The following is a 19863-nucleotide window of genomic DNA, read 5'->3' as shown; positions in this document are numbered from 1 at the left end:
GGACGTACGGGGCATCCCGGACATACGGGGCTTCCCGGACGTACAGGGCATCCCGGACGTACGGGGCATCCCGGACGTACAGGGCGTCCTGGACATACGGGGCTTCCCGGACGTACGGGGCATCCCGGACGAACGGGGCATCCTGGACGTACAGGGCATCCCGGACGTACGGGGCAGCCTGACTTCGCAGGGACACATTTTATACAGACCCGAAGGTTACAACCTGGACGTACAGGGTTAGACATGCAAGGATAAACATGAGCCGCGGGGCGAATATACGTGCTGACATGCTAAGAACCACCACCAGTTATATGCATACGTACCAATTTGAAGGTTGGAGAGACCTTTGGATACCCAGCACGGCACTGGGGTTCGGACGAATGTAGGATGAGAAGCGGTTGTTGTAGGGAAGAGGAACAATTACCTTTATTGCGGCAGGTTTGCTGCACCTATCCTGAACGAGCCCTGAAATGCTCTTAAGACACCACCACCAGTTATATGCATGTTTACCAGAGGTAAGCTGGAGAGATCTTGGATAGCCGGCACGAGCCGATGCCCGGCGTAGAGGGAGATGTAGACAATGTAATGCGCCTGTTAGCTTGAGTACAATGATGCATGAATATCATAACCTGCTTAAAAAAGCCATGTGAGCATGAAACCAAATATATGAGTGCAATATGAGCAGCATGAAATAATATTTGCTTAGGTAAATGCTGAGACATGACCCATGATATAGGCAGGGCTCAACGCTAACTTTTAAAAGTGGTTGCCAGGCTGGCAACCAGGCATCTGCTTTTGGTTGCCAACTGAAAATATGGTTGCCCTTTTTTTTTGATACCTTATATTTTAAATAATTAAGATGCTATACAGTTATACATCAACTTAATAATGAACATGTGACACAAGAATGTTCAAATGCTTTACAATAAGTAATTAACGCACTTATTTGAACCTAAGTGGTAGTAAACTTGTCCACCCTCAATTGCTGGTATACAAAATACCAGTAGTGCTGCTGTTGTTCTGTCTTCATAGATCCCTCACAAATGAATTGAGCAAGTCACCAGTTTCTTGATCATCCGTTGTCTCCCTTTCAAATGTGGGTTTTCTTGACCTTTGTGCTGACCCCCACCATAGACCCGTTGGCCCTTCATCATTGAAGTCTTGGATTGGCCAGACTAATACATTTCTAATGTTAAATAAATGAAAACCATTCATAGTTAAACATTTGATATTAATTATTGATGCTGAAAATTACCTTTAATATGTCTAACTATATTTAAAATGTGTTAACTTTTTATAGAAGTGATTATAATTTAATGCAACCATTTTCTATGGTAAAGTTTCGTTTTGCACTTTTATTTTGGTGGTAATAAGATCGGGACTCTTATTTTGAAGGAACTTTTACCGGAAGTGAATGGAAAACATTCCTCTTTGTTTTTCGTTCGGGTTTTACCTTACGCTCCATCAGTTGAATCACTTTGAACATTCATCGGAGAAGTTGAGGTGTTGGCTGAACTTTTTATCACACAGTCAAGCAACTTATTTTTGCTTCGCCATTTTGTTGTAAAACAAACACACGGCGCACCGCGCACGCGAGTAAACGTGCATCGCTTTCTGGCTCCGTAATCACGCCAATGCACGTGCAATTTAAGTATCAGGTTCCGACTGGTCACAACAATTAAATATCACTCTTAAAAACGAATATGAACATTTATCTATTTTGGGGTGCACGTTTTGCTGTCCTTATTTCTTATGTTAAAAACTGGTTGCCACTGATGGCAACCAAAGTCCAAGAAGTGGTTGACATTTTTCAAATGGTTGCCAATGGCAACCTGGCAACCGTTACTGTCGAGCCCTGGTATAGGACTAGCTTAATTAGCAGTTTAATTACGCCACGGTGAGACGTAGATGCTGATGTGCTGGTTGGGTGATTAGATTGTCTTCTATCCTCTTACATGAGCTTCTCTTTCTCCCTGAAAGAAACCCCCCAAAACCACGGATGGCAGCATCCGTGACTGTGTTGAAGCTTGAGACAGCGGTACTTACTGAGCATTGTGACGGGTAGTAGTTACCCAAACTGCATAACTCCATGCTGTAACTAGGCCTGTCACGATAAATAATTTTGTTGGACGATAAATGTTCCTGGAAATTATTGCGATAAACGATAATATTGTCGGCACCATTGTAAGACCATTTTAGAATAAATTAAATAGACTCAGGCTGGAAAACAGAGCTCTCAATCCATCTATCTATCCATCTCTATATAGATGGATAGATAAATATATATAAATATATATATAAATAAATCAATATGAGCACACATTGTCTCACAAGCAAAAAAAATCTCCTTAAAACAACAGTCATGTGTACAGTCCACTGTCCATACAAAGGCCCAGATGCCTCAACAGGCCATATCCAAATCTGTTTTTCGAAGTTTTCGAGCAAGGAACACCAACATGTTTGCATGTTTGCGGGCAAATGCATCTTTGATTGTAAACTGTCGGGAAGGTGGGGGCTCTCCATCTCCAGCTGCCGTGTTTGCTACCAGCTGGGAAAACGGAATGGAGTGGTTGTGTTTTAGGTGTAGTTTAAAATGCGTGGTATTGCCTGCTTTTGTCGCTACCTTTTTTTAAGAAATGCGACACACCGCCCGGCTCATTCAAGTCCGTAGGTTGGCTTCGTTGATTTGGCTTGAATCCAAAATACTTCCACACCGGAGAATCGAGATGTGTAGGTTTTGTAACCAATTCCATTTCACTTTAAATTCCCCGCGAGTAAGTCACACGTTGTCTCCCGCTTGTCGCTATATTATTAATTTGGCTGCTACGCTGCTGTACGTGCACACAGAGTGTACTGACCTGGCTGTGTGTCAGCCCCGCCCCTCACAGCGCGCATGGACGGCAGCCACAGCTCGTCTGGCAGCCAAAGCGCTCCTAGCTAAAATGCTGGTCACATCCTTATGTAAACAAACACGCATGTAAACGGCAATTTATCGAGCTCAGAAAAGTTATCGAGTCCATTTTTATTTATCGTACGATAAGTCAATTTATCGATTATCGCGACAGGCCTAGCTGTAACGCGTTACCCCGTTACGTATTGCGCCGAGGCTTCGGAGCGTGTGTCGAGTAATCCCTGAATCTTTTTGTGAAGCATGTATCGAGGCTTGTATCGTTTCGGGCCAGTGACCTCATCGATGACGAACGAACCTCGCTGCCTGTCGATACCACGTGACTGCTTCGGGAAGCGATTCGGATCATTTGAACCGTTGAGCCACAACGCTCATAATACCCATCGATGTATAACAAGAACCATATTACCCCTCCTGTACCCGGGTCCGCTGGTGACACGATGGAATTAAAAGAGCTCAGACCCTCACTTATATAGAGGTCGGAAAATGTCATAAGTATAAATAGATACAAGCATAAATAAATGTAGGAATAAAACATGAATAAATAAATGAATAAATGCAGATTAGATATATCCAGTGTTTTTGGGTAGATTCAGCGTGTGGGCTGTGGCTCGCTGGAAAGCAGCCGACCCACGACCGCAGGGTTTGCTTATAGAAGCTACAGCTAAATGAGATAATGCAGTTAATAAATGTATTCCTGATATGGTTTAGCCTTCTCAGGCTACAACGTGGTTAAGTTTATGAATAATATTAAGGAATACGAATCCCTCTTTGCAATGTTTACCAGCCTCCTATAGGCTTTTCAATCACAATCGTTCAACTGGAATGAAAACAATATTGTTAACATGAAAATAGGATTTTATGTTTGTTGTTTAGAGTTATTCTAAGGCTTTACTCATTGGGAACTCGGTATGAGATAGAGCGCAACTGTTGAGATTTCCAATTTGCCTGTTTTACACGCTTTGACCAACAGGGGGTTTATGTTCAAATGAAGCCCATGATGAAGCCTCATGAGATGAACCCTTTGCGAACCAATTGGCTGCAAAGCTTCAAAGCTTCATAAGGCTTCATCTCGCCATCACTACCTGCTTGCCACCTAAGACGCACTTAGAGACCAGTACTGCTACTGAGCCGGAAGGAGAAGTAGCTTCAATGAGATGTAGCTTGAGCCCTGCCTGCCTGCAAGAGGGGTTGTGGTTGAAGCCGGAAGTGGGTGAAGCTTCACAAGCGATGAGGGCCCGTTCCGCGTGAAGGCCGGAAGCGCCGCATTTGAGCGGCCCTGATGCCAGTGATGCCCTCTCGAGAGACTGAAGGCGTGTGTCAATTGTTTGCCTGAAGTAGCCCATTTCCATTAAGCCGGAGGAACTTCCGTGGAGCTCAGTATCCTTGTCTTTTTCTTCCGCATCCGGGTTTGTGGGGTGGCCGGCTAGAACCGCTAGCCAACTGGGGAACGCCCCCTGTAGCTTAATCCGCAAGACTGCGGAGCTGATGAATAAATACCCGGAGCTGGGACGAAGCCCTGCTGCTGCTTGCGCGTTGACACCTGGAAGACAGCTGATGGAAAAGGGGAGAGCATATATAGAGGGATTAACAGGTGCGATGATTAGGCTTGTGAACGGAGGGAAGTGATAGGTTAGCTGAGGAGTGGCGCTCCCTGTCATTTAGTGAAGGGAGCGAGTATTGCCATGACGCGCAATACGAAGTGATAGGTCTTCCTGCCTGAACTTGCGCTGAGCTTCATTAGCACTTTTCATCTGTTCATCCTAAATGCATATTTAGCCTCCCTCAGCTGCTATATGGCTATTGAAAAAGAATGACTAGCCAATCCGTTGACATGCTAACATTAGTGCAATTTTACAGCAGGTGCTAATGGACACAGAAAGACTGTGGAGAGCTGCAAAAGCGTATTGTTGGCACTCATAATGCTATAGGTTTTAGCTTCTTTAAGGCCCATTGTCTTGTTTTTTTATCATTTTCGCCAGTTGCTGTTTTCAGAGAAATAACACTGTTTTTACATTACATTACATTACTTGTCATTTTGTTAGACGCTTTTATCCAAAGCAACTTATTCAGTACTGTGGAAAAGCCCCACAGGAGCAATTTGGGGTGAAGTGTCTTGCCCAGGGACACAACGACATGCTGACTGCAGTGGGACTCAACCTTGCTACTCCCTGATTCAAAGTCCAGCACTCCCTGAACCACAGCCTCCCCCGTTTTAATGTGAAAATTACAAACGGATAATTTGTCAATGTAAAAATGACATATTTTCCCCAAAAGAATCTTCAAAAGTCTCAATTAAAACAACTTAGATGGAAGAGCTAAACAATATTGTATCCCTTTGCAGTTTCACCTCACATTACCCACCGGCGGGCAAACATCTGGCCTCACCCCCCCAGATCAAGATGCTGAGGTAAAGTCAATGCGACCTTTACACTCCATTACAGATTTACTTTGGAAGTTCGTGAATACTGTAGTGGATATACAGTAACTATAAAAGTTTAGAAAGGTCATCACCCAAGGCTGTGTTTAGAGAAGTCATAAAACTAGGCATATTTTCTGTCTCGCTGACTTTGGAGTCTGGGTTTCCATAGCAGACATCTGACAAAAACTGGAACTGGCTCAACTGTTTCAGCAGAGCCAAATCATCCACTGGCAAATCCAATCTGTAGATTACTTTTGATATTCAAACCTGAGGTTATTCCATCCATCTGGTTTTGTGAACATGTTCAATTTGCAAATTTTCCACATCATTTTTCACCATTTGGGGTCTGACTGGAGCTAATTTAATAACAATATTGTCAGAGTTTGTCAGGAAGTTGGATCCAGGAGCAGTAAGAAATAACATGGCAGGTATAGTATTAACTAAAAGCAAGCTTTTCATTTTTAAAGGCAAAACTAAACAAAGAAAACTGAAAATGTACGGACTGGGAAGCACAAGGAACAAAATCAGGTACGCAGGATCTCGGGGAGAAAAAAACCAAAGAACAAAGATGGAAACAACGCAGACGAAGTGACAAAGAACACACCTATACACAGGACTGGAGAGGACAGGCAGAAACACAAGAACAGCAGGAGAACACAATCAGACAATAGCCCTTTCTAATTTCCCTCATTTTCGCATCCTCAACTCCTTGACTATTCGAGTCCTCGGTAGTGACCCGGAAATCAATGTCAGCGCACCATCTCTAATTTCTCTAATTGCACAGTTATGCCGAGTCATCATTAATGACCACTCAGAGGAGAGGATTTCTAATTTCTCTAAACGTTTGTTGTTTCAACTCCTCTCCTCGGTTCCCGACTCGGTTCTCGACTCCTCCGCTCGCATCTCCTGTGGGCGGGACTAAGACACGAGGATAGGAGTTTATTGTGAGAAATTACAAAAGGGCTAATCAGACACAGGTGAAATAACAAAAATACAGGAAGTTAAAACCAGACAAAAATAGAAAATACATTTCAAAATAAAACAGGAAACATTAAATAAAAAAACTAAGATCATGACAAATATTTAGCAGCATCTTTTTAACTGGATTGTGTTTATATGGAACCTTTAGCCAAATAACCTTACAATACCTGAATCACACACACAGATGTTCCCTACATAGGCAGCACACTATCATGGCCGGTCACCGGGAGCAATTTGGGGTTCGCTTCAAACCGCCAATCACTGGACAACCATCAGATGCTTTGATGGATGGGTTAAAATAATCTGAATTCTTTACTGTATTGTGTCTTGTCCACATTGTAGGTTTTACACAGGCTGTGTGTAAGGATTGAGCAGGATGTTAGACCCACAAGCACTAAAAAAGAAGATGGCAGGTAGTTCCAACAAAATGCGAATTTAGGTGACAAAAAAAACACAAGGACAGGAAGTAAAACCAGAAAAAACGCAAAGAGAGAACACAATTCATTTAATCTGTGTCCAAGTTAGTCTAATTACATTTCCTAAATGTAATGCCAACACAAGGAGTACATTTGGCTAAGGCCCTGCATGAGTTGTATAAATTCACTATAAATCCTGACCATTTCTTCCCTAAATGCATGCGCCTTACTGAAATCATATAGCTGCCTGTGGATACTATTTTAGAAAAATGGTGAATGGCTTGAGGAAAGCTTTTAAAACAGTTCAAGCGCTGCCTATTCCCTCCATCAGTATCATGCCCCCTGTTGCTTCAGATCGGAGGGAGCCAGAAGCGAGAAAAACTCTTCACCCACTCCTGTAGACTTTAGTCAATGACCTGAGTAGACTGCCGATAAAGCCGAGGGGAGGGGGGTGGTGTGGTGTGGTGTAACGCTAACAGCCGGAGCGATGCACAGTGACAGAGGCTATCACTGTCAGAGGCTGCACACTGACCCCCACCATCCATCACACAGGGGAGCGCAGAGTTAAAGCATTGGAACGTCAGAGGGAAAGGTCAAAGGAGACGGAATTTGAGAAGAGATCATATGGGAGGGTGAGGGAAGAGATGATGGAAGAGTAAAAGAGATGCACTGCTGAGAGGAACGAGTTACAAAGAGAGAAAGAAGGAGATGTAAAAAGACATATGTGATGTTATTATTAAGAGAAATCAAAGAGCAAAATGGTGAAGAAAATAATAAAACAAATGTATGGACAAGCAAGTACACTGCCTTCAATTCTGTATATATATATATATATATATATATATATATATATATATACTCGATAGATATATATCCTTCGTTACTGAAATGTATAGATTCTCTATTTTGCGTATTTAGTTTACAGTATATATACTGCTATCTGTATATCTTTTATTTACATTTTTTGTTTTATACTTATTCTTATTATTTAAAGGTGAGGTAGGTAAGTTTGAGAAACTGGCTCGAGATACACTTTTTGTTATATTCCATGGAATGCTCTTAACATCCCGATAGCAATGAATATCTGAAGTGCTTTGACAAAAAATCCATTAAAAAATGTCATCTCTGGAAGCCGTAGTACTGTAAAAAGCACGACCAATCATTTTAGCCGGCCCGGCTAAAATAACTTGATGGCATACCTGCCTGTCAGCCTTCCATCTGTGCACAAACTTATCTCATTGGTCATGTGCGTGTTCGTGTGTGTTGGAGGAGGGGCTCTGTAAGGAAGTGGCAGATTTTTTCCGGCTGTGTATTTTCAAATTCTAGCGCACTCGAGCTGGGTTCTCTGAAATTACCTACCCCACCTTTAATTGTTATTTGCATAGGCAAGGGGCTCCCTGTCCTTTTTGTTTCTATTTCTATTTGTATTATTGTTTACGGAATTCCTATCTGTATGTGTGTGTGCAACTAAAAAACTATAAAAAGAAGAAAATGAATTCGAGGAGAAAACTAAATACATGAAAGTAAAAGAAAAAGAAATAAGAATGTCCAAACATGTATTCCCGTACAGAGAAAAGAATGATAATCTCTCAAACTGCATTCTTTTGATTCTTTGTCCACCATTAGCTCCACTTTAAAGAGCAAATGAACAAGTGGTCCGAATGTGCCCCGCTCAGTATCCAGCTGCACTGTCCTCTTAGTGGAGAAAACAACATGGTAGATGTAATGAGGTGGAACATGGAGGGCTCATGAATAAATGGTTCACACAGCAGAGCTGGAGTACAACACAGCTGACAACAGCAGATTGGGAAGTCAGCACTTTAGGGCCACATGTTTTCTTTTTTGGGGAGAAAAAAAGTTTACCAAGGCGTTTTTCTAACGGAAGACAAATTGCCACCAGATGTGTTCTGGATAAATGGACCTGCGTTTGGAGGAATCCCAAGCTTGTATGACAGTGATGGTGACATCTTATATATTAGCCCTTGGCCCCTCGCAAACATCTGTTTTGGGAAAATGTGACTGCAAGAGAAGCACATTGAGCCTGGCCTACATCAGATGTTGCAGGAGATCAGCACCACTGATCAACTCTCCCAGCTTCACAAAGATACAACTTTATCACTCCAGCATCAGACTGGAGCTGTGGATTGTCACCTTTTATCACAAGACAAGTAGTTATAGTCTCACACTAGTAGTCATATGTAGTTTAGTTTGGTCTCAATCAGAGCTGAGACTTGAGTCCTGGAATGGAGATTTGACTTTGACTCGACAACTCTCTTGGTCTGGACTAAGATGAGAGCCAACTCAGAATCAACACTCAACACAACACGGGACTAGAACAGACCTGAGTAGTACCTGAGACTTGTCCTGAATCTTGTTCTGACTTGAGCCTTGACATCATTTTCCTAAAGGTGATGTGAGATATCCACTGGCAGATTTAAGACTTGACTTAAACCTGCCTTGACAGATTCAGACATTATTTGAGACATTGTTTAAGGACTCAAACTCAACTTGAGATGTCCTTTGACAGACATGACACTTCACTTGGAATGCTCTACAGTGGATTTGCATATAGTGTATCAGGCTCATTCTGCACAATTACAAATACCTTACATTATCACTAAATCAAAATGTGAATATAGAACTTGTCTATTGAAAAGGAGTCATTGTTCAAGGCAAAGCCTTTTTAAGTGATGGTATGTCATGTATTTGTAATTACATTTCTGTCGGCAAATGGAAATAGCACTAGAGAAAAAAATGTAATGGCAGCAGCTTGTTCTTATTTGTATTTTATTCTGTGATTAAAAAGTAAATAAGGGTTAGCAGCTCTTAATGGCAGCCTTTACTGAATTCACACAATCATTTCTCTCATCAAACATATTTTGTTTTAAATTGAGATAAAAATGTCAGAAATTGTCCTTAGAAAATAAGTCAAAAGTGCTCCACCTTTAAATCTGGCATCAGGCCGATGCGTCAGCAAACAGAGATGATCAAACCTGTTCAGCATCAACATGTAGAACAACAGTGAAGCGACCCCACATCTGCAGAAGTGTGCGCTCCAATGGGAGATGAGTAATAACCCTGATTAGTTCCAGTGTTGATGGCTACTTATGGAGCTTCCAGGGGAGAGTTGGATAGAGATGGAAATCAGGGCTCAGCTACGGATGATTATCCAGCCACTCCAGATCAAAGATTTCCCTCGGCCTCATCACAGAGGATAAAGAAAAGATCATCTGGCCCTATGAAACTACCTGTGTCTGTTTTATTGAGATGTTCTGAAAAGAGCAGCAGGGCTGTCTGCATTCAAATAATCTGCCATTGAACACGTCCTTTTGATGCACATTATTTTATTTTATCAAACAAACTGCTGAGACGATTTATCAAACTAAATTATTCTGAAAGTGGTTATTAGACTATGCATGAGGCCTATGAATATTTAATGAATTAATCAATGAAGTGCCAGGAGTTTATAAAAAAGGAGTGCAAGGAATTATAGCATAATGTGTTAACAAGAACTTATATCTGCAGCCAGAAAAAGGGTCACGACATTACTGAGACAACTGTGGAGGAAGCAGAGAGGACCATCTGCAGTTTCTCCAACAAGGTGTCTGAGTACAGTATGTGCGTGGGGGAATGCCATGATCATGCCTACATGCATGTGACTCATTTCTGTGAAGGAGCTGGCGTGTGAAGAGACGTTCCTTTGAGATTTTAGTCAAGTTTTCAATCATTATGAACCCTTTGAATACAGCATGCCCCTTATGATACCTGTAGCTGTTTGGCCGGAGCAGTCGTATTCAGATGTTGAACAATTCAAGAAGTGTTACACGTGACCGGAGGGACTGACATTTTAATAAAAGGCCTGAAATGTAGTTTTTCCAATTGTTATGATCTATCTTTGTTTGTAATTTAGCAGGGCAGGGATTTTAATGTGTGTGATTTGCCGACGCACAGGCAGTGCCTCTAACTCAGGACTGGGCTGGTAATAAAGATGCAGCAGATGGTTGGTTTCCTCTGATCCCTCTGTCTTTCACAATGTCTCAGTACAAACACAAGCCTGTGAGAACAATCCCTTCTTCAGGTGGCACTTGAAAAGGCTGTCAAATGTATTTTTGAGTTTCAAACAAATACCTTGGAAGTAAAGTTTATAATACATTTATTAATGGGGCCCTATTATGACTTTTGGGGTTTTTACTTTCCTGTAGTGTGTTATTATAGGTATTTGTGCATGTCAATGGTCTGCAAAGGCTAAAATCCCTGAAACGCCTCCATTAGACTCCTTTGTTTACTTCCTTGACATAATGACATTACTATATGTAACACTTGCGCTTCTACTGGCTAGCGCTAGGGCTGCTCAATTAATCGTATTTCAATCACAATTACGATTTTGGCTTGCAACGATTATGAAAACAAAATAATCTAAATAAAACAAACATTTTTTTTTTGTATTGGTTTTTCAGTTGAATTATACTTAAAGTTCAGGGTAATCAAATGTTAAAAACATACTGTTCAATTTTTTTTTCAATAAATGGATGTTTACAAAGTAAATGGATAATCGTTTTTAATAATCGTGATATCAATTATTGACCCAAATAATCGAGATTATGATTTTTGCCATAATCGGCAGCCCTAGCTAGCGCTCCAACACATTGTATTTGATAGGCTAAGGGGTGGGACATGTCTAAGCGGTTGATCAATCACAACAGAGCCGGCCAGCTAGCCAATCAGAGCAGACTGGGCTCAGACACAGGGTGAAAAGAGGTGTACAGGCAGTATGAGAACAATAAAGAGCTTTTTGAACATTAAAGCATGGAGACATGTCACAGTAGAGACACTACATACTGATATGAGTAGAATGGGAGCCCTTTAAGATGTGAGTGAAACAAAACTGTAAATTGCTAAATATACAGGTCTAAAATGTCAATTGTGATAGTTAGTAATGTGTAAAATAATCTCTATGTAGACTTGAATTTTGGAATGTTATCTTACATAAATAATAGAAAATAAGGAAAAAGCCATCATAACGTGGAATGAGTGTTGTTTTGCATAATATGTATATTTGCATGTATAGACATTACATCTAAATGCTTTAATCCATTGGCTGCTGGGTATTTTGGTCATTAGAGGATTCCAGGGGAACAGGCTGAGGTGTGAAGGTGTTTCCTCTGCTTCTCACACGTTGCTAACATGAAGATAAAAATAGCAAAGAGCACCGTGATGATTGAAGAACTCGACTCACAGCGCTGCAGCAGACTGAAATCATGACATGTAACTACTACACAAGGGTTTTTAAAGCTACACACATGTTCGGATAGTTTTGCCAATAATCAGTAATATCAAATAATTGTTTCATGGCTTGAACTCCAAAATGTAGAATACTTATATAAAAACATTATCAGTCAAATGGGATCCAATTCATCACGCGAGAGGTGAAAGTGACCCAAAGAGCAGATTTGACTCATTCAACAACTGTGTTTGGTCTGACTCCACTTTGACAGAAACATAAGGAAATCCTCTTTAACTTGTGAAAAGCATGTTCCTTTTTTCCAAAAGGGCTCCACTATCTATGAACGGCAAATGCTTCTGAAGCCGGGCAAAAAATCCAGAGATTGCAAAAACATAGGTGAGCCCTGCTGAAGACAACGTGAAGAACACAAATACAGAAGGGACAGAACCCTACAGTAAACAGCATCACAAAAGACTAATTCATAGAAATAAAAATAGAATCGACATACTTTAATTCCTTCTGAGTTTGATTTTGATTATTTTCCTAATTTTAGGAAAAAGTACACCTGTATGTCTTTTTCCCATTTAACTTCAAATCTCAGTTCAAGCAGCCAAGGAGAAGGTCTTCTGACCTTAAACATTACTGATGCTTACACAGTAAAGCCATAAAGACTCATAAGTACAATTGAGGCAACCTCTGGAGGGCTTTATAAATAAGAGCCAGGCAGTGAATAGATTCCTGCATAAAGAGATCCATCCGAACACAGCATACAAATTCCTATTATGTGTCGTTAATGTGCTACCAGTGTCAAATACCAGGGCACTGTGTGAAAAAGATGTGTCTGAAGATCTCAGACGAGTAAAGGTAAAACATGACTTTTATCTGAAATAAATGTTTCACCTGCAGTTGAGAATAGACAATTGGCAATCAAATGCCGAGGTTTCAACAAAGGAAGAACCCTAAACTGGTTTGCTTGGAGGAGGTAAGAGGTCCGTGTTATGCAGAAGCCTGTTCCTGTTTTCCGAGAACAGCATTTTTTTTCTTTTGTCCTGATTCAAGGACAGCTTAAAAGCTGAGAGTGAACCCGAAAAATGTATAACTGTAGCCTGATAATATACTTTTAATAAGAGAGGCTGAGCATTGCATTAGTATCCCATTCAATATTTTTTATAATTCAATTTTTAAAGAGGACCAGGTACAGATCCCTGTGGTACCTCCAGAAAAATTGTGGGGCAGAGGTGCCCACAATTGTTCAACTTGGGAGCTACTTTTAAAATGACCAAGCCCAAAAGATCTACCTACATGCCCAATCTGTGAGGGGGGGTGGGGGTACTAGTGGAGTAAACGGCTGATAAACTGTGGCGCGCTTACACTAATTGCGCCTATTATTATTATAATTTAAAAAAAATGTCTTGATTTTATTTATTTTTGATTTTATTAATCTGTGTGAATCTCTGCTGTCCTGCTTTTTCACGCTTACCCTGTTGCTGCTTTTTACAACTGAATTTCCCCTCAGGATTAATAAAGGTTAATCTTACCTTATTTTATAGGCGCATAATAGTGCGCTGCATTTGCGCTTCAGATGAGGAGGTGAGGCCCCCTCATAACTGCATGAACCTGTATGGCACAATACAACTCAGACTGGCTTACCTGTACGTCAATCAAGTGGTAAATGCCATAGTAAGGATGGATGATAGGCTAACTTTAAAAAAAATTGTAATTAAAATTATAATAATATTTTTTTATTTTTTCAATGCGATCTACCCACACTACCTTTGTGATCGACCGGTGGATCACGATCAACGTAATAGGCACCCCTGCCGTAGCGCAATGCAAAGTAAGTAAGGTTAAACATATTGTAATATTCACTTTTCTATTAGGGTAAATCTGCTCTAATTGCTGAACCTTAGCCATCAATATTTGCCATAAACCCAATCTTGACCATGCCATGTTTTCTTTGCATTCATATTTGAGAAAGCTAACATTTCTAAAACATTTCTATTTGACGAGAAATTAAAAATCCCCTAAAGTAATTCTCAAATATTCATGGTTGTGTCTGGCCATGATAGGGTAGAGATCACAGATTACCTCAGTTCAGTTTAGAAAAAAACAGCTCTATCAGCAACACATTGGCCAACCAATCTTACTCAAAACTAAAAATCATAAACTTTAAACTTTAAAGCCATCCTAGTTTTGAATAAACAACAGTGTCATGATGACCCTTCATGTGTGTCTTCTCTGTATTAGTGTTATAAAACCACAGGTACCTCCAACCTGTGTCGTATTCCCCCTCCTTTGTTGGAACCATAAGCCAGTTCTTGACAACAATTTGAAATGCTTTAAATAAATCAATAACCATTGCCACACAACATGGTTTCCTAACCTTAAGATAATCATACCCTTCACCAGTTTAAACCTGCTGTAATCATTGTTCCATGAAATGCTAACATTCTAAAACCAATAATCAACCAATCAACCAATAATATTCTTTTGAATTATTTAGAATGTATTTATTTGTTAAGATCCAAAAGAAAACATAGAATAATCTACACAGTCTTGAATTGTGATTAAAGGGAAGTTGGCTGAGGCTAACGATAGCCTACATGGTATGAAGTAATTGTAGTGTTCAAGCTGCACAGGATTTGTATTTGAATTGTTATAGATAATGTTGTCATCTAACCAGCGCTAAACTTAAGTTATGCTTGGCCGCATCCTCGACTTGTGTCTCCAAACAAAATGCCCTGTGTAGCACCTCGCCTAGCTTTATACCTTAGCAACAGGAATGATTAAGTGATCACACAGTTCCTTCCTCTGCTCCGTCTGCTGTCATTTCACTCATGAATGAGTAGAGGAATAAATGGAGGCAAAATAAATACTTTTTTTTCCTGTTTGGAATAAATGTTTTCTCACTTTTCACTGCCAAGTTTCACCCTGGCAACCAACAATCCAACCACACTGCAAGACAGTCCTTGACATCATGATGTTTAAGATGCATTATCAACAACTGTGTTTGGTGACTAAAAAACAAGAAGGCTTCTTTCCAGGCTTTCACTTCCTGCTGCTTCTGGATTACCTAAGGCAAGAGTTATACAGCGGTTACGGACTTGACTCAATACAACGTCAGAGTTGACATGTTATGTTATCAAAGTGTTCTCTTAATGTTCATATGCAGAGATTTTTAATGTTGATCTCGGGTATGGCGAGTTCTCTCCGAGTTTCCAAGTAGGAAGTCCGACCTCAGGGGGCGTTCCAGTTGAATTTTTCCAACTGGGAACTTGGATACTCCCACTTCCCAGTACAACTGGAATGCACCATAAGTCACTAATTAGGTGTGTTTACGAATCTGGTCAACTTCCAAATAAAGAGCGTCTCCCCACAGTTATGTTGAGAAGCCATTAGGATCTTTCAGGATATTGCCATTTTTCACATTTAGAAACCCTATGTTCTGAATGTGACTGATGGTGTTTACTCCAAATGATGGTGTGTGTCATACACACAGACCTGTGTGTAGCTGAGAGGCAGCAGAATAGCAATGTCTGTCTATGTCATACAGCCCTGTGTCTACAGTCCCTCTCTATATCGCCTTTAATCCTTCTTCTATCATCCCGCGGACCGTCTCCTCATCACCCGTCTATTCATCTCTCCTTTTCAATGACTCCCTCTGTGTCCCTCCCTCACTGTCTCCTCTTCCTCCCTTCTGATGTCACACATGTAGATATGAGGTTCTGTGATAGCACACAGCCTTGGACACTGCAGCCTTGTTTGGATGGGGAGTGATCAGAAGGATAAGAGGATGTGGGAAAGACGAGCTTGTTTGGCGGCGCGGGTATTCTCCCAAGCAGTGGGAGGATGTAAGACGCAGAAACAAAAGAGGACATCTAGGTTTAAAAAAACATGCATGAATGGATCTGAAAGGCCTGTGTTGCCTGTGACTCGGAGCCGGCCGGCCTGTCAACTTTTCACTCTATTTACGTTATCTGCTCTCTTTCTTGCGGATAAAACAGTTGACGGCTAATATTCATACCTAGGGGTAAAGGGGGGGGCGGGGGTGAACCTGGCACTGTCCCAGAAATGCATGTGCTGTCATACGAGTAGACATAGTCTTGTGAAACGTCTTACATGTATTTCATTGGCACTGCGACAAAAATGCGCTTTTCTGGCAACAAAAAAGCATGGAAAATACAAAGAAAATCTAAGGTGGCTTCAGGGGGAACATCTATTTCTTTGTGGTTTTATGTAATGCACAAGAGTTGATGTGGGACTAACATATTCAGGGTCTTGATTTGGAAATGTTAATATTAATGAGGGGTCAAAAATACATTTAAACCACTCAAGCATCACGCTTAGGGGAATGAAAACTCTTTTTTTTGGAGAGGAAAGGGTTGCTTTAATGATAAATAGCAGAACAAAACCATCATTTGAATGTACATAAGGTATCCCTGCCTCAACAATATATGTCTGTTGGACTGAATGCGCTGCTAATATTTAAGCGTACACGCATTGGAAGTGTAAAGACAATAATGCTGCACATTCGATTCAAAAGCTGCATTTGCTGGTCTGCTTTTTTATTAGACTTTCAAAGACCACGTCGTCACTTGTTGAAAAATACACACCTTTTCACCAGAATAAACAGTATGACTGCGTTTCCAGCTCTGTCCCCATGTAAGAAAGCCAACATTATGTTGCTATAAATCAACAGTGATGAGGGCAGCTCGAGAGCTACAATTTCACCTGTCTTATCAAAAGGGACAGGCTGATGTGTTTCTATAGCGCCCCTGATAGTATGATCAGGTAACTTGAAAATGTCTGAGGTTAAAGGATATTTTTGTCAACAAATAATCACAAAGTACAAAAATATCTCTCAGCTTAACCAGAAATCCAATGAAAATACGTTTATGAAAGTTTCTTAAAAAATCAACCTACCCTACCCTCCTCATTTGGACATTTTTGTGAATGCACATCATGCAGCATGCTGAGGGAGGGTCCTTGCAGCAGAAGGTGAATGACAACCCTCTCTGTGGCGAATACCACTGCTGGCCATCAAAGAGGGAAGCCACACTGACTGAAAGTGCGCCACAGCACTCGGCTCAGAGCACTTATCTGCCTACTCCACTGCAAAGAGATCAGCTCCGTGCCACTGCCTCCTCCCAGAAGCATGGCACCATCTCCCCCGCCTCATCAATGTGGATTATACATTTTATTTATATTAAGACAATGCTTGAGAATAGTTTTTCATGCATTTCATCACGAAGAAACAAATCCATGGAATATATATTTAAATATGGCTCATCATTATATCCGGCTTTAAAGTGTGTATAAAGTGACAATTAAAGGCAATGTGGTCGAAAGACCTATTACCTATTATGATTACAACGTATAATAAAGGATGCCATGGATTTTTTGTTTAGTCTGAGCGATGAGTTGTTAGTGTGAAGAGACCGTTTTTCGGAAAAAGACTCAAAAGTCTAAGAAAAATATGAAGGTCTTTAGTTTAGGCATATGAAAAACTCGAACAAGTAATCCACCTTGTATGAATACCCATTTTTTTATGGAGAACCCAGACGTCAAACTCAATTAAAATTAAAAATATTGCATTAAAAACAGCAGCCTTGCTCACTGGCAAACCTACACACTGCTTTGAAAAACATTCTGAGAGGTTCATACATCTCTGGCTCTAAGTGATTTATTTCAAACAGTAGCCTACAGATGTAAATGAAATAAATTCTGCTGAATGTGTCTTGGATGTGCCGATGTAAAGACGTATTCATTCTGAACATATTTTAAGTAAGGTTCAAGGTAGTTTTAATGTTTCCAAGTAAGAATATACTATTTCATATAAATGTTTTTTAACGAAGTTTGGCAGCACTGCATCCCCAGAGAAAAATGTCTCTCTCACGGCTAAGCCCAGGCGGCGGAGCGCGGCTGGGTGTGTGGCACCTGAACATGCTGTGGTATTCCCTAAACTGAATACAAGCACCACAGTAAAAGGACGACCAGAACAACCCAAAATAAGGAATCTCGACAAGCCGACAAACTTAATAGCAGTCCCTATTTTTTCCTCATTTTGCCTCAAAACGCCCAGGAGCAGTGATAGAATCGACACGCATCTCAACAAAACAAAACGCAGAAGCAACAAAATCAGTGAGCTTAAAGGTGAGCAGAAAGAGGTCAATAAGAGTCAAAATCATTCATTACAAAAATTTGAATTTACCTTGAGTAAGTTAACGGTCCTTTTGAAGCATTCTGTCAGAGCTCCTTGCGTTCACAGGGATTTCACAAATTCCAAAAGCCCGGGGATAAGTCCAAGGATAAGTCCACAGAAAGCCTTACGGTGACTGTACTTTCCTTTTCTTCTGAGTCAAATATAGGAATTAAGACTGGGGTAAATAGGAGGGGTGGGCCAGGAGGAGTTCTGGATGTCCGTTAGTTCCGACTGATGAGTGCGTAAAATAGGTTCAGAAAATCCCGAATGTATTCACCGACAGATATTTTTTTTACATTCTTCCAAAATAAAACGTCCTCCGCTCTTCTTTAATGTATGAAGGGAAAGTCCTTTCCACATTAGTTGTTGTGTTATTCCAAATGTTTAGTTTCAGAAGTTATTTTCTCCACATCTTCACGTTTCACTCTTCCAGGAATGTAACGTTTAACGGAGCGGAAAATCAAAGAGGACTCGCGCGCATCTCGGGAACCGCCGTTCCCAGCTCGCGGCTCTGGAGCATCGTTGTGTCCGCGCGCAGCAACAGCCGGATTCCTTATTTGGAAGCCCGGGGCTCGCGCTACTGTCAAGAGAGTCAAGTTAAACCAAAATGACTTCCAGCGAAACCTTTCAAAATAAAAAGCGCGAGCGCTGCAACTCTTTCCAAACGCAGCACTTTGAAAGCAGATCTTATATGAAGCACATATTACATCTATGCAAACACATGAACTAGATTTATTTTTTATATCAAATTAATTTAAATTTAATTTAAATATAGATGTAATTACTTAAAAAAAAAAAAAGTGTTATTAAACATTACAAACTGTCCATCCCTGAATATTTAAATAGATTATCTGTGTAAGTAGATTATGCAGTCAAAAACACATGTAGTAGTTAAAATAAATCAGTCTTGACAATTTTGCTGCAAGCACAACTAATCATTCTGAAGACAGCTATATGTATCTTTAAACATTTCGGTTTGCCTTTTATGAAATATATCAATATAATGTCTTCATTGGAGCACCCTTTGTTTCTGTTTCACATCAAAGTCATACTAAAGAGAAAACATAATACAAAAGAACATTCAGTGTACTAAGACTTCCCCCTTGGGAATGCTTTTATTTTTGAAGGCAACATCGCATAATTTCCTGCCAGATTCTGCCTTTACTGTGTTCAAAGCTGAGGGGGTTCCTTAGAAACGCACCCATCAGCCCCCTCTTCTGGAGTCAAACAGCGTCAATTGGATGTTGTGTCAGGTCTGTGGCATCACCTACATTTACCACACAAACAGGAAATGTTAAGATTATATAGCCACAATACACATGTTTTACACGGGTTAGAAAACATGCTGGCCATTCAGTGATGCACCTGTCTGTGTAGCAGACTTATTTCTCTATCATTTCTCAGTGAAACAAAGACATGCAGGGCCGTATCTATAAAAACACCTAAAACTCATGCCTTCTGTTTCATGTCTTCAACATACACAGTACATATGGCTGGTTCATCACAGCTGATTGATTTACAGTATTTGATTGTTAGTAAAAAAATATGTTATTATATATCTTAATAATGAGATTTACTTAGGACCGTTGTGAAGCTTGGAACATCTTTTAGGGGAGATTCCATTAAAATGCAATATATAATAAATTATTTGGTTTGCTTGTCGAAATGATTTACTTACTGATGTGGTTACCACATTTATTTTGGTCATCA

At 40.5% G+C, this 19863-nt stretch overlaps 1 protein-coding gene across 1 annotated transcript in view; it reads right to left on the bottom strand.

The window, feature by feature from the left end:
• Window positions 1-18676, bottom strand: part of adgrb1a (adhesion G protein-coupled receptor B1a) — a 247092-nt gene extending 228416 nt beyond the window's left edge. The window contains exon 1 of the mRNA XM_079640839.1: window positions 18163-18676. The gene's annotated coding sequence lies outside the window, so the exon portion shown is untranslated. The remainder of the gene's footprint in view (window positions 1-18162) is intronic.
• Between the last annotated feature and the right edge of the window lie 1187 nt (window positions 18677-19863).

The sequence above is a fragment of the Notothenia rossii genome, assembly GCF_949606895.1.
Source record: "Notothenia rossii genome assembly, chromosome: 7".
Lineage (NCBI taxonomy): Eukaryota > Metazoa > Chordata > Actinopteri > Perciformes > Nototheniidae > Notothenia > Notothenia rossii.
This window is presented reverse-complemented; position numbering and strand designations above follow the sequence as displayed.